The sequence below is a fragment of the Sycon ciliatum genome, chromosome 4 (assembly GCF_964019385.1).
Source record: "Sycon ciliatum chromosome 4, ocSycCili1.1, whole genome shotgun sequence".
NCBI lineage: Eukaryota > Metazoa > Porifera > Calcarea > Leucosolenida > Sycettidae > Sycon > Sycon ciliatum.
In genome coordinates, this window is record NC_088646.1 from 17,154,061 (window position 1) to 17,168,973 (window position 14,913).

Genomic DNA, 14,913 nt, shown 5'->3' on the forward strand with positions numbered 1-14,913 from the left:
GTCCGCTTTGTCCTGTGTGGGCTGTATCAGATTGCTGTTCACTTCTCTATCTGTTGGATATGTGACTTTCTGCAAGTTTCTGGTGTATGATGGCCACGTCCTTGCTTGTCACTTTGTATGATATTACATTCTGTATTCGCTGCTTCCATGGCATGGTCTGCAAACTACAATCCTTGGGCAAATGTCATGTTTCCTATGTTGTGCTTTGGCCGTCAGCTTGTATACACGCTGTAGTTGAATTATTTTTGTTTCACAACTGACTTCCTCAAGTACGGTGGCCACTGCTTTGCATGGCATTATACATGAAGAATTTCCTGTTTGTGTCGTGTGCATGTGCGTATGTGTGCGTGGCCACGTGTGTGTGCCGTGTGCATACACATGTTTGTGTAGTTGGGGTGGGGAGGGAACGGAAAAAGAGCTGAAATTATCCATATAAAAATCGCTCTGTGAGCGGTTCTGAAAAACCTTTACTGGTACTGCCCCGTCGTAAAAGTAAGAAATTAGAACTGGCCCATTGTCCCCCCAAATGCGAACTGATCCACCTAAATCGCGAATGACGGGACCCGAACGCACCAGTAGCACGAGGTTCCTACCTGTGGATGCAGATGGGGACGTTGGTCCGGACCATAGGCATAGGCCAACTGTACTAGCGGTAGGCTTCCCTATCAAAATAATAACTTCTACTGCTACTACTGGTGTTACCCTGATAATTGCCGTGATCCTGTGCCCTCCCGACCTCGTGCTACTGGTGCGTTCGGGTCCCGTCATTCGCGATTTAGGTGGATCAGTTCGCATTTGGGGGGACAATGGGCCAGTTCTAATTTCTTACTTTTACGACGGGGCAGTACCAGTAAAGGTTTTTCAGAACCGCTCACAGAGCGATTTTTATATGGATAATCTATGATTATGAAGCATTGATTCGTGGAAATGAGAGCCGGCCGTTGGCATAACCATTTCCGTTGACCATGGTTGACCCAGTCCCCAGCTTGCTTTTGTCAAAGCTCGCCTCTTAGTTTCGACTACAGCCCCAACTACTCCTCCACAGGGAGAACAACTAGAAGCCTTTCGCGGTTCATCGATTCTACAACAAACAACAACATTCGTCACAGCAGTGGGTAAGTCCTTGTTTTTCACGAAACCTTTCTATTTTGTTAGCGTCCAGATTTCCGTTTGGACTTACACGATTTTGACTCTTCTCCCTCGAAACGTTGGTCGGGAAACGAGGACTTGAAGTTACATTAGTTACCGTGGACATGATGTATATCTTTGCTTTTTGTTGTTGTTGTTGTGTAGAATTTATGTTGTATAGGGTGTTGTTCCGTCGACAGTTTCTTCGGTGCATCCGTGATGAAGTGTCGTCGAATGTCGAACGGGCGGTTTGGCGTTCGTGCACAGCTGGCTTCACCGTCCACGCCGGTGTTGGTACAGTTCGCCGTTGCATGTACGGAGCTGTCTGTCCAGCATATTCTAGGATGTCCGACGGGCTGCACGCGGATACTGGAGCCACCGACCACATGCAGCGGAGGTGAACTGCGGCTCATCTGTGCTGACGGCAACACTGAGAGGTGCGGCGCAAAGCTAACCCAGTAAGGGGCATTCGAATAGTCTTCAAACTTTTCGAACAAATTTTAAAAGAGATTAGTTGAAGTGTCCCAATAGAACGGTTTCTATTATTTTAGAGTTTTTAGTGGATTTGTCAGGGCGATAATAGAGAGGTTAAGATGCACGTTATTTCCGACGTGACGCGCAATTTCACTTCAAATGGGTCATCGATAGGCGTGGTTGAAACACCGAATTTCGAACTAAGATGCAGCTCTCTCGCGTTTTTTCCAACGCGAGTTTTACAAATTTGGGCCTGTATTTCTGCTTGTATTTTGTTAAAATCGTAGGTTTACAGGACTCATCCTTCGGATTTTGGAATCTCGTCGAGCCGAAAATAATATTACGAGCACGAGACTGCTGCTAGGATGTAGACCAGTAGTGGCAGTCCAAGACAAGAGATGAAGACAGTCCTTCATGCAGCCCAGGGGTAAACTTATGGACTCATGAGTCTTGGATCTTGATCTTGGTGATACCGCACCGGTGTGCTCTCATCAGAGTCCTCTCTCTTCGACGCTTATCGAGAACTGCATGGTTATCCATTTCTCGGTAGATATAAATTCAAGAGCAGCTTTTTTCCTTTCCTCTTTCTCCTTTTTGTTAGCTAGTTGCGACACCGATTTGTGCTGTGCCATGGAAACTCTGTCGGCACCCTGAGATATTCGCATGCGGAAGGACCACCCTTTGGGACGAAGTTTCCGAAGCGGTATGAAAATGGTTCCTTGTGGAGATGAAGGGCTTAACATGTCGGGCATGCAGAGACAGGACAATCCGCAAAATAAAGAAGTTTATGAAGGAGGACAACAAGAACAGGAGGAAGAGTGGGACGGAGGAAGAATAGCAGGAAGGACGAACTATTGACTGAGCTCGCTCAGCGCTGGCAAGCAGCCTAGCTAAAGACACAGAGCGTTACAACAGCAAAAAAAGGCCAAAGCAAAGGCAGACAACGAGAACGGCAAACTGCATTGAGATGCTGCGATGACGAGCCTTATAGGTAGGGATTGCTCGAAGAGAAAGAAGTCGGATGGTCCCACGGATAGCTCCAGTGATTCATCCATGTCAGATGTGGAGGAGGAAGACAACCATCCGAAAAGAAGAGCAAACAAACGCAGCAAGCGCAAGGGTGACGTGGCACAGGGCTTACTAGATTCAAGTAGATTGGTTGAAGAGCAAGAGTAAAGCGGAGCAGGAGCAGAACGCTTAAGTTGAAGGAGCAAGAACTGCGTCACATGATTCGGGAACTTGAGTTGCAGCTCCAGACTCCAAAGCAGTGGTAGCCAATCTCGGTAGGGCAGTATTGTATGATTGCGTATGAATACTGACTTCCTCTATGTGCTCTCTCAGGCTCTCGTGTGTGTGTCTTTGTTTAGCATCTGTCTCTGTCACTCACACTCTTTGTCTCTCTCTAGCTTTCTCTCTCTCATCTCTCTCTCTCTCATCTCTCTCTCTCTCATCTCTCTCATCTCTGTCTCTCTCTCTCTCCCTCTATCTATCTCTCTCTCCCTCTCTCTCCCCTCTCTCTCCCTCTCTCTCCCTCTCTCTCCCTCTCTCTCCCTCTCTCTCCCTCTCTCTCCCTCTCTCTCCCTCTCTCTCCCTCTCTCTCCCTCTCTCCCTCTCTCTCCCTCTCTCTCTCTCTCTCTCTCTCTCTCTCTCTCTCTCTCTCTCTCTCTCTCTCTCTCTCTCTCTCTCTCTCTCTCTCTCTCTCTCTCTCTCTCTCTCTCTCTCTCTCTCTCTTTCTCTCTCTCTCTCTCTCTCTCTCTCTTTCTCTCTCTCTCTTCTCTCTCTCTCTCTCTCTCTCTCTCTTTCTCTCTCTCTCTTTCTCTCTCTCTCTTTCTCTCTCTCTCTTTCTCTCTATCGCGCGCTGTCTCTCTCTCTCTCTCTCTCTCTCTCTCTCTCTCTCTCTCTCTCGCACGCTCTCTCTCTCTCTCTCTCTCTCTCTCTCTCTCAGCAGTTTACCCAAATATCATTGAAATAATTTGGTCAATTTTATGGACATTATCATGTGGTCAAATGTTATGGTGGAGAAGGACTTGCATGGCGATTACCGCCAGCTAAAGTATCAACAAATGAAGAAAAGGACAGGATTGGCAACTAAACATACATGTTCCAATCAGCTCCTTTCAATAACCACAAACCTTCAGGCATATGGATGCATAATTTAGACAGCACAATTTGAGGGTATAAGAAAACTAAATAAACTGGGGAAAGCAGAGGAGAGAAAGCCCTGCGAGGTGGATAAGGTAGTGCAAGTACATGTAAGTTCCACTGAGCAAAGGAAAGACAGCACCAAAAAAGAGTTAGCGCGACACAGAAGATTACATGTAGGTTTGGCTTTTGTGCATGCGTGCAATGGCGACGAGCAAGACTGAGATGAGCCAGTGCTGGCACATCGTAATGCAGAGGACTCCAATTGTCCAAGCATAAGAACTTGCTGACACCCCAGGGCAGTTGCGGACATGACAGTTCACTGGAGGTAGTCTTCCAAGTGTGGTGGCTTGATCCGAAACTTCCTGCTAACCTGGTCATGCCTCAAACAGGCATGGCAGTTGGTCAGCAACACTGCTCTGCGGTAGTATTTTCCACTGGGGATAGAACGCACCTTCAGATTCTTCTTGAATGCCGTGAAAGCGAATACCGATTGCACCCTGCCAAAGGCCCCATTCGACAGAAACACAAAGGCTGCTCATCACAACGTTGAAGTTCGCTTGACCCTGGGGCAGGTTGTTCCCACGGTATGGAGTTTGAACGAAACGATGTAGGGCATACCCTTGATCAGCAATAACAACATAGTCCGCCTGACCTTCCTCAAGTTCTTGCGTCATGTGCTGTATCATTTGGTCAGTAAGACCACTTTCTTGTAGCTTGGCCATGCCATGCCTGCGGCCCTCCATTGGCCCAAAGAGATGGGCTATAAGACCACATGGTGTCATGATTGCCTGGTACTTCAGCCGGTGCTCTCTCTTGTGCCCACTGTAGATAAGTCTTTGGTCGCGAATTGATCTACACACTTTGTTGTGCCTTCAAGAAATCCCCATCCATTCTGGCAAGGAGCACCAGCGACGTGAACTGCATTGCTCAGCCAGGGGCTGTTCAAATGATCCAACAAGTGGCTCCAGTGTTGATGAATGATAACCACTGTCTTGTTGGTGACCAGCGAGAACTTCGGCTCGAAAATGCCGAAGAACTCTCGCAGCTGTGCCAGATGACCGGGATAGCACAGTCTTCTCGGAACAACTAGCAAGGCGAATTCGCCACAAAATAGCGATCCGTTGTATGTTCTTATTCTGGTCGGAATTTGGAGAGCAGTCCGCAGGCGAGTGAAATGCCATCGTCTGAATCGAAATAACTTCCTAAACTGTCTCGCATTCAGCTGGCTCACGTCAAGAAGTCCACGAGCATGGCCAGTAAGTATTTCGGTGCCTTTTCCTGCCATTCCACTGCTCCTGGTGCCCGACAAGAGCAATGATGGCCATAAGTTCTTCATCGTCCAGATCATCGAAAGCTATGTGATGGCCATAAGTTCTTCATCGTCCAGATCATCGAAAGCTATGGCTGCAACAGCAACCATAAGAACTCCTGTACATAGTAGTATCTGTAAATGGTTATGATTATGGCATACTTCAAACAAACAAAATCGAAATGGAAACGCTAGGCTTCAAACAACAGTCAACAGGAACAAAGTATGGTTACAAGCAAGAGTCCATAACCCACAAGCAGAGGTAAGGACTCTTGCTTCCAAGCATACGTTATGGACTCTTGTTGGAAGTCGAGTCGGGACTTCCATGAGTGAAAAAGTGGCAATAGTTCACGTTTAGTCTCCGACTTCCTAGTGCCTAGCTATGTAGTGTAGATCCTGATTGTACAAACATTGTACTTGTGCCGTCACAAGCACAAAAACAGACACAGCATGCAGTACAGTACATACACGCACACACGTGCGCACACACACACACAATCGAGGCGTGCGCAAGAAAAACACCATGAAAATCCAAAAGAACCTAATGCAAAATTAAGATGTGGAAAGGCACGCGTACGTACGTGGACGCAGAGTAACAAAATCGTATCCTCTCAAAACGCTCAAGCCAAATGACGTGAGCTGAACTTTCACATCGCGTTGGAAATAACGTGCATTTTGACCTCTCTAATGACGTCCGATCAGATCGACTATCTCGGCGTAGCTATTCCAAACTCTTCAGAACTAATCCACCTCTCCCATCGGATGAGGTTGTGGAGTTTCGAGGAGTTTCAAAGAGTTTCGTTTTTCTGAAGAGGCCAATAAGCCACCTCTTCAGAAAAACGAAACCCCTCGAAAAGTCAAAGAGTGACAATTCAAACTCACCCTACGTGCAGTAGGCGGCCCAGCACTTTTTTGTCTGATATCCAGACAAGTCGTTTCCGAGCCACCACTGTATTTTTGTGTTCTTCTTCCCGTTGTGTTTATTTGGCTGCAGACGAATGACTTTCACCACTCCAATCTGAGTCGGCGTGCTGACACCCTCCATGCACTATGTGACTATGCACTGGTACGTGACACTGACGGTGTGTGTGGTGTGTGTGTGTGTGTGTGTGTGTGTGTTTGTGCTGGTGAGGGAGTAGAGGGCAGGTTCATAATATACATAATATACCGTGACTGGTACATGCATGTACAGTTGCGGCCAAAGAAATCTGCCCCCCCCCCTCCCCCGGGTCAAAAGTAGCGCCGCGTTTGCATTTCCATTACGTCATGCACAGTACAAAAACCCATTCCAGGGTTGCACCCATAGTTCGTGGGTATGTAATGCAGTCAGCGCCCCGCCCCACACCAGACCACATACACAGAGTCGCATACTCTCGGGGGTAGAGTTGCATACTCTCGAGGTTATGTAGTCTTGACGCCAGGCATATGGATTTGTACTATATGCAGCGCCCCGTGTCCGCTTGACTTCTCACTCACCGGGTTTCAATGTCCATAACAGTACATGTATGTGGCAATGCACCAAACTGAAGTCGTGGCCAAAGAAATCCGACCCTTGTGCCGAGAGCAGCGCCAAGGCTCATTCGTCCTCTTCGGCCCTCACATCTGTTTTTGGAACATGGACGATGTAATTAAAATGTAAACGCAGGGCTACTTTTGACCCTCGGGTCGGATTTCTTTTGCCACGACTGTACATGTAGGATTTGTCATGTGCTTCAGTCTCTCACTGAGGAAGAGAAACAGGAGAAGGCAAAGGTTTGAGCATCCCACGAAACTACAGCAACGGGAGTGGTCACTCGTACAGGTGTTGCACAACTATGGTCTGGCAAAGAGTCTACCCTGTACCACAGTGTACACTATGTCATGATATGATGCCATAGTGCATGGCCCACACGGTGCATGGCCCACACGGTGCATGGCCCACACGGTGCATGGCCCACACGGTGCATGGCCCACACGGTGCATGGCCCACACGGTGCATGGCCCACACGGTGCATGGCCCACACGGTGCATGGCCCACACGGTGCATGGCCCACACGGTGCATGGCCCACACGGTGCATGGCCCACACGGTGCATGGCCCACACGGTGCATGGCCCACACGGTGCATGGCCCACACGGTGCATGGCCCACACGGTGCAGATACCATGGTGCATATACCATGGTGCATATACCATGGTGCATGGCCCACACGGTGCACGACACACCCTAGTCAGATTGAGCTTCTTTTACGGTCGAATGCTGGTGCATGCACGCTGCACTCACTGACTGTAACTGTACTCTGCCACCGGGAGCGGCAACGGCGTAACAGCGGCTAACTCTGACCATCGTATGTTACGGTTAGTTAGTTAGTTAGAAAAGGAAAGATGGACGCCACAGTCCGCACTGCTTTCCTGGACGGGGATTGGCTTCAAAGTGGAGAAATAATAATGACTGCACGAGGCGGATAATCATGATAACGAGATACACGTAAGAGGCAATATTCTTACACTTAGACTGTCCCACGCAGCTGATGAGCACTAGATAGTACTTGGTCTGCCCAGTTAAAATTGGCGCTTATCTTCACACTTGTCTCAGGAAAGAAATACGAATATTTGAAGCAAGCCACGATCACAAAGCACTATCTATTTACATGTCAGTAAGCAACTCAGTCGAAAATTCAAGCAAGTTACACATCCTCCTCGCCACTACCGTCGCTGGAGGAAGAGCTCAAAACGTACGATCCGGACAGCTGCTGCACGGGTCGTTTCATAGCTTGTTCCACTTCTCCTCGTCTCGAATCACGCTCAAAGGCAGTGCGTGCCTGTCACCTTCCCATCAGAAGCTGAGTGAGACTGCCCGCATGTTGATTGTAAGTGTTATCCCCGTTCGCCGCATGTTTGTTTGAGACAAAAAGGCAACGCCATATCAGTGTCCTTTTTTTTCAAATCGCCTCTTGCGCTTGTCGTACTTGCTGATCAGCACCCGTACCCACGCTAGCCGCTGGTGCTTGAAGATCTACATGCAGCGCAGTGATAGCTTCCGCTTGATGTAGCACCTGTGCGTACTGCACCTACAACACGTACACCAGGCTTTTCGGCTAGTTTCCTGAAAGTCCTTTGCACGAGTGTTTCTCTCAGGACTTGGTGTTTTCTTTGATTAGCTCCTTTGCCCTGTCCTCTGTGAGCTTCAAAGTGTGTCCGCCGGATTGGTCTCACTCACTGGAGATATCGACAAGAGCTGCAGTTTCTTCGTCAGCGATTTGCTGGTGATAGCCCTTCACTAGGCGCTGTACTGTGCAAGCACTGAAATTCAAGCTCGCGAAGCGCTTTTTCAGCTTTTCTATACCTCCCCGGGGTAAACAATCCTTACCATAAGACAGCTGGAAGTAGACAGAAACTGTATTCTCCATCGCTCTGAAATGCGAACATCCTGACCCATTTTACGGACTCGAGCGGAGGTTGCAGTGTTTTCTTGCGCTGACGGAAGTGTTCGTCGGCGGCAGCTCCGTCAAAAAGACTCAAACGAACCGATCGCAACTTCTGTGATGGTTTGTGCTGCTATGTCGTCGGATGCAATGGTCAATGGTTATGTTCGGATGGTGAATCGGTGGTTCCATGCCGTGTGGCACAGGCAGAACACCAGAAAACAAAGTTAGAAGATAAGCGCCAATTTTAACTTGGCGGACCAAGTAGATACCTACTGCTCACTGTAGCTTCCTTTCCCGGCCTGTAACTATTACGCTGTATGCACTATGACTTTGTAGTGCGTACAGCGTAATTAAAAGGTGTACTTTTCGCTGGTGTGTAACTGGACCATGGAATGTATAGACCTGCGTAAAAGTCCATTTCCGGTAAATGGTCAAGTCCATGCTTTACGTGTCATCGTTTCGAGAGATGTTCACGTCCGAGAAAGATAATGAACCGCTCCACTCTCCTTCTGGTGTGAACTTCACCGCAGGGTGCAGGCCGTTGAGAGTGTTCAAGAACCTGTTGCTTCATCGTCATGACAGTAAACATCATCAACGAAACGACAATATATTGTTGGCCGAAGTGAAGGATCGATGGAGGATTCGCAGAAACCAACAGGTACGTTAGCAAGTACAGGACCCAACGGGGAGCCCATAGCAACTCCATCCACTTGCTTGTACATAATTGTTAGGCCCACAAGTAATTACATGTAGTTCATATTCATTAGTTCATGCATTATTCATTTGGCCTGGGTACTTGCGCGTCCATGTTTGCCATAGCTACCCAGGCCCTTTATATTGCTTTACTCTCTATTCAATAATCTCTTCAATAATCTCTCTTCAATAATCTCCCTCTTCAATATTCACCATGTAGTCGTTTCGTTCGTCCTGGTCTTAATCATCCCGCCTCTAATAAATGTCGTTCCATCAACATACCTGTTCCCGTTGTTTCCGTCGTTAGTCTCTTGTTCGGACTCAACATTGGCGCCCGGCTTTTGCCGAAGCCCGCGACCCTGGGATTCTCGTGTCTCGTCGCCAACCACGTCTCGTCGCCAACCTCGTCTCGTCGCCAACCTCGTCTCGTCGCCAACCTCGTCTCGTCGCCAACCTCGTCTCATCTCCAACCTCGTCTCATCTCCAACCTCGTCTCATCTCCAACCTCGTCTCATCTCCAACCTCGTCTCATCTCCAACCTCGTCTCATCTCCAACCTCGTCTCATCTCCAACCTCGTCTCTTCAATGTGAACCTCGTCTCGTCCAGGTCCACCTCGTCTCGTCATGCAGGTCATCTACCTTTCTCTCTTTCTTTTTTGTATGCGTTCCTTCTTCGTCAAATTTATTTTCGGTTTATTTATTTCGTGAATTTGTTTGTAGTGTGTGCGCGTGTGTTCATAACATATTACTAAATTAGAGGTCCGATCATGGTGAGCCACGCTCTAATTTTTGATGTTAACCCTTTAAGAGCCACAGGAAATTTTCAAAATTCTGCATTTTTTCGTGTTCCTTGGATCATAGCTTCAGTTCTACTCACTCAATCCTCACAATCTAGGGCTTCCTGGAAAGGTCTCCGCGAGAGGAAGAGAATGAGGTTGATCATGATAGCCAGCACACCGTCTATCCAGCGCTAGATCGCAGCGACAGCACGAAAAATGCCCCAAATGCGTCCAATTGCGTCCCGCTCCAGATATTTCATTTTGCTCGATCGTGGAGTTCCAATTTTTTCGCTGTGTACTCTTGACAATATCAACAGTGAAACCCGTGCAAATTCGAGTAAACCAGCGTGACGAAAAGTCTCAAAATTCTCAATACTAAAGTCGCACTGCGCGCTTTTGAAATTGCCGCGATCGCGGCTCAACTTACGAGTGATTTATCTCAGGAACCGTTGCTCGCAGCGCTTCGCGGATTGTTTCTCCCGACAGGTGAGAGTTTTCTCTTCGCCCTGGATATTTCGATCACTGGATTTGAGCTAGATTGGACTGAGTTACGATCTTTTGAAGTTTTGCATTTGAATGCGTCGTTTACGACGCATTCAAGTATGGAGCGGCTCTTAAAGGGTTAAGCAGAAGTGCAACTACGCTATTTTTAGCCATGCAAGCAGTATCAGTAGGTTCCTCGTCACGTCTAATTTCTTGTCTTTAGACTTAGAGAAGTACAGGAACAATAACTGTAATGCATGATACTAGTAAACACTTTTGTGAGATCCGTGCGCACGTGCAGTGTGTGTGTGTGTGCGTGTGTGTGTTTTCTTTTTTTTTCTTTCTCCCTCAGTCATCTTTTATCTTTTTCTCTCTTTTTTCTTTCTTTCTTTTCTCCGCGAGGACGCGGCATTCTTTTTTCATGGAGGGGTGGTATGTTAGGCCCACAAGTAATTACAATACTATTATAATTATTAATTCATATAATTCATTAGTTCATGCATTATTCATTTGGCCTGGGTAGCTACTTGCGCGTCCATGTTTGCCATAGCTACCCAGGCCCTTAATATTTCTCTTCAATCAGCTCTCTTCAATAAGCTCTCTTCAATATTCTCCCTCTTCAATAATCACCATGTAGTCGTTTCGTTCGTCCTGGTCTTAGTCATCCCGTCTCTAATAAATGTCATTCCACCAACCTACCTGTTCCCGTCGTTAGTCTTTTGTTCGGACTCAACATAATGTTATCAAAAGAGAATTCCACGCCTGAGGTTACCATCAACATAAGCTTCACAAACGCATTTTCGTTGAGCTTGGGTGGAGTGGGTGACTTATTATGATACAATGCCGCAGCGCAAATGTAAATTGGCTTGCGACAGCGTATGAACACATGATGCCACTGGATTCAAACCCGGATTCTTGAAAACACTCCGAACGAGACTCTGCTCTCTCCCACTCAGTTTGTTCCTGTGAACGTCGCATTGTTGACTGAAGGAAGCCCATGAGAACTGTTCTTTCTTAGAGTACTTCTTGAACTGTTCAGCTGTACTCGAAAGGATCGACTGCTTGGCATCTTGTATATCACCGAGAAGAGAGCCAAGCCAAACGCCAGGTTTCTGCAATTGGGTAGCCCATACATTCTTGGTCTTACGGACCCTTTTGGGGCTAAATGTTGGTACTCGTAGTCCGTGATCTGGTGTGATTTGGAGAGGAAGAGCAGGTATTTGCTCAATCTGATATCGATATTCTCGGTGTTATCATACCCATAACAAGGTCCAAGCATGCAGAATGTTGTGGTATCATCAGTATCACCGTCATTTTATCTCCGTAGTTGTCAGCAGACATTATGACTGTCGCTCGCCCTTTATCAGGGTGCAAGATGACCATATCCGGATTTGTTCGGAGCTCTTTGATCACTTTCAGGTGTTCCCTTGACAACGAAAAGGATCGGGTGTCCGGGGGTGACTTTACAAACCTAAACGCTTCAGTGGCCAATGAGGCCCGGCAAGAAGTTTCATTTTATCCTTGATTTCTGGATTTTTGTGTCGGATAATGTGGGCTTGCATTACGCTCGTGTCGTTGGCATTTTTGGGAAGACTGTTTGCTAACTGCTGCTGCATCTGCGTCTTTGATCCTTGAGGGTGGTGGTGTTCCTAGGCTACGGGTGCGGAAAGCTGTAACTGAATATAACGGGAACCATGATTTCTTCTTCTTGTTCTGCTAACTGCATCTTGTCCTGTAAACATTTCAATGTTTTGTTGTTCTGCAGTTTCATATACGTGGTAACACGGTACTAGCTACCACCAGCACGGAAAGTTTTATTGTTCTGTTACTGTGGCTTTGGTGGTAAGGTAAGAGACCTCTTGTCTTGCAAATACGTTAATGCACTCATCCAACGGCACGCGCACAGATCTTGCTCATGATGTTGTCGTGCTTGTCACACGTGGCGCTAAGTCATCATCAGCAGCAGCACCCCACTGATCAGTGTGTAGTAGCACCCTGACATTAGCCATGTTCATTGCCAGAAAGAACTGTGTACACTCTACCTGCAGGTACGACAGTCGATCCTGAATTACGCATGCTATTACGCAACTGTCTCTTATGGTGCTGTGGTTCAATATGTATGCATAGTTTTAATGAATTATGTTCTTCCAAATGCATAGTGATCGCAGGATTGTAATACCCAGCTACATTTTTTTTGGTTGTCCAACGATACAAGCAGACCGAATTGGTGTTGTTTTTTAACGCATTTTCCCCATGCTATTCAGGTTAGATTCCTGTGATTATTCAGGGTAGCGCCTGTCGTCTTTTCTACATCAATTTTTATTTTGCGTATTGGTAACCCAAAAATAAATCGTTTGTGTGGTATCTGGTGTCCCCACTGATTGACTGATCCTGGTCCCCTAGACGTCTTCCACGGTTGCTGGTATATTTCCTTCTTCCATTTATGGCTTTTCTTTCATGGGTTTTCCTTTGTGATTTATGATTCAAGTTATGCCTATGATAACACAGTGTTTCTTTGTGTTCTTTGCCCGGTGTGTTTGCTGCCAGATGATTGGATCAATGCCCGGTACTGCTGCAGAGGTCATCGCTGCTCACGGGTGACGTCAGTTGAGCCTGGGTGCATCACCATTGCCACGAGATAAAGCACTCATTACCTATCCAACAGTCTCGTCCCTGCATATTTGTTTTATTTTATTCCCGCCTGTCTATGTTGTGCACATAATATTTTCTGTGGTCTTCTTCTCCGGTCTGTATTCTCGTTTTCCTCCACTTTTTCATAGGCAGTAGTTATGTTGTCGTTGCCCTTTGTACGGCGTTCGCCGCTGAGTACCTCCACCTACTATGTTGTCGGTGCCTTGCCCCTTTTGGCGTTGCAGGTTTAGCCACTGCACGCGTGCGTATATTTATTTCCCTGATTTTCTTCTCCGATAGAATTTCCGACTTGTTTCTCCTTCCTCATGCAGCCATCAGCTTCAGCCATCAGCAAGCCAAGAAGAAAACACTTGCTGTTTCTGATTGGCTGAGGTGGTTGACCAATCATTTCAGGTGTGAAGTTCAAAGCCAGGAAAGTAATCACTCCTAGGTGGGTTTGGGATGGCTAGAATTGGTCGGGGTTCGGGATGGCTAGAATTGGTCGGGGTTTGGGCTGGCTAGAATTGGTCGGGTTTTAGCCGGGATGGCTAGAATTGGTCAGGTTTGGGATGGCTAGAATATCGGGGTTTGGACTGGCCAGAATTGGAAAGGGGGGTTGGGGTGGCTAGAATTGGTTGGGGTTTGGACTGGCAAGAATTGGTTGGGTTTGGGGATGGCTAGAATTGTTCGGGGTTTGGGTGAGCTAGAATTGGTCGGGGTTTGGGATGGCTAGAATTGGTCGGGGTTCGGGCTGGCTAGAATTGGTCGGGGTTCGGGCTGGCTAGAATTGGTCGGGGTTCGGGCTGGCTAGAATTGGTCGGGGTTTGGACTGGCTAGAATTGGTCGGGGTTTGGGATGGCTAGAATTGGTCGGGGTTTGGGCTGGTAGAATTTCCGGCTTGTTTCTCCTTCCTCATGCAGCCATCAACTTCAGCCATCAGCAAGCCAAGAAGAAAACACTTGCTGAACTCTGATCGGCTGAGGTGGTTGACCAATCATTTCAGGTGTGAAGTACAAAGCCAGGATAGGCTATAAAAGTAATCATTCCAGGAGGTGGGTTTGGGATGGCTAGAATTGGTCAGGGGAAACAGGGTCGGGGTCAACACCCAACCGGGTCTACGGGATTCTACGGGATATCGTGGAACTGTACAACTGGCAAAAGGCTTATTAGTCGGGGTTTGGGCTTGGTAGAATTGGTCGGGGTTTGGGCTGGTTAGAATTGGTCGGGTTTTAGCCGGGATGGCTAAAATTGGTCAGGTTTGGGACGGCTAGAATTGATCGGGGTTTGGACTGGCCAGAATTGGAAAGGAGGGTTGGGATGGCTAGAATTTGTTGGGTTTTGGGATGGCTAGAATTGTTCTGGGTTTGGGATGGCTAGAATTGGTCGGGGTTTGGGATAGCTGGCTAGAATTGGTCGGGGTTTGGGATGGCTAGAATTGGTCGGGGTTTGGGATGGCTAGAATTGGTCGGGTTTTAGCCGGGATGGCTAGAATTAGTCGGGTTTTTTGGACTGGCTAGAATTAGTCGGGGTTTGGACTGGCTAGAATTGTTCAGGGTTCGGGCTGGCTAGAATTGGTCGGGGTTCGGGCTGGCTAGAATTGGTCGGGGTTTGGACTGGCTAGAATTGGTCGGGGTTTGGGATGGCTAGAATTGGTCGGGGTTTGGGCTGGTAGAATTTCCGGCTTGTTTCTCCTTCCTCATGCAGCCATCAACTTCAGCCATCAGCAAGCCAAGAAGAAAACACTTGCTGAACTCTGATCGGCTGAGGTGGTTGACCAATCATTTCAGGTGTGAAGTACAAAGCCAGGATAGGCTATAAAAGTAATCATTCCAGGAGGTGGGTTTGGGATGGCTAGAATTGGTCAGG

The 14,913-nt window shown here is 47.6% G+C and overlaps 1 long non-coding RNA gene across 1 annotated transcript; it reads left to right on the forward strand.

Moving 5' to 3' along the window:
* Positions 1-985: 985 nt before the first annotated feature.
* LOC135813635 (uncharacterized) lies at positions 986-13,365 on the forward strand. The gene is made up of 5 exons (XR_010553060.1): positions 986-1,115; positions 1,294-1,586; positions 6,051-6,122; positions 12,182-12,263; positions 12,964-13,365. It is a non-coding gene; the product is annotated as an uncharacterized LOC135813635 (long non-coding RNA).
* Positions 13,366-14,913: the final 1,548 nt, after the last annotated feature.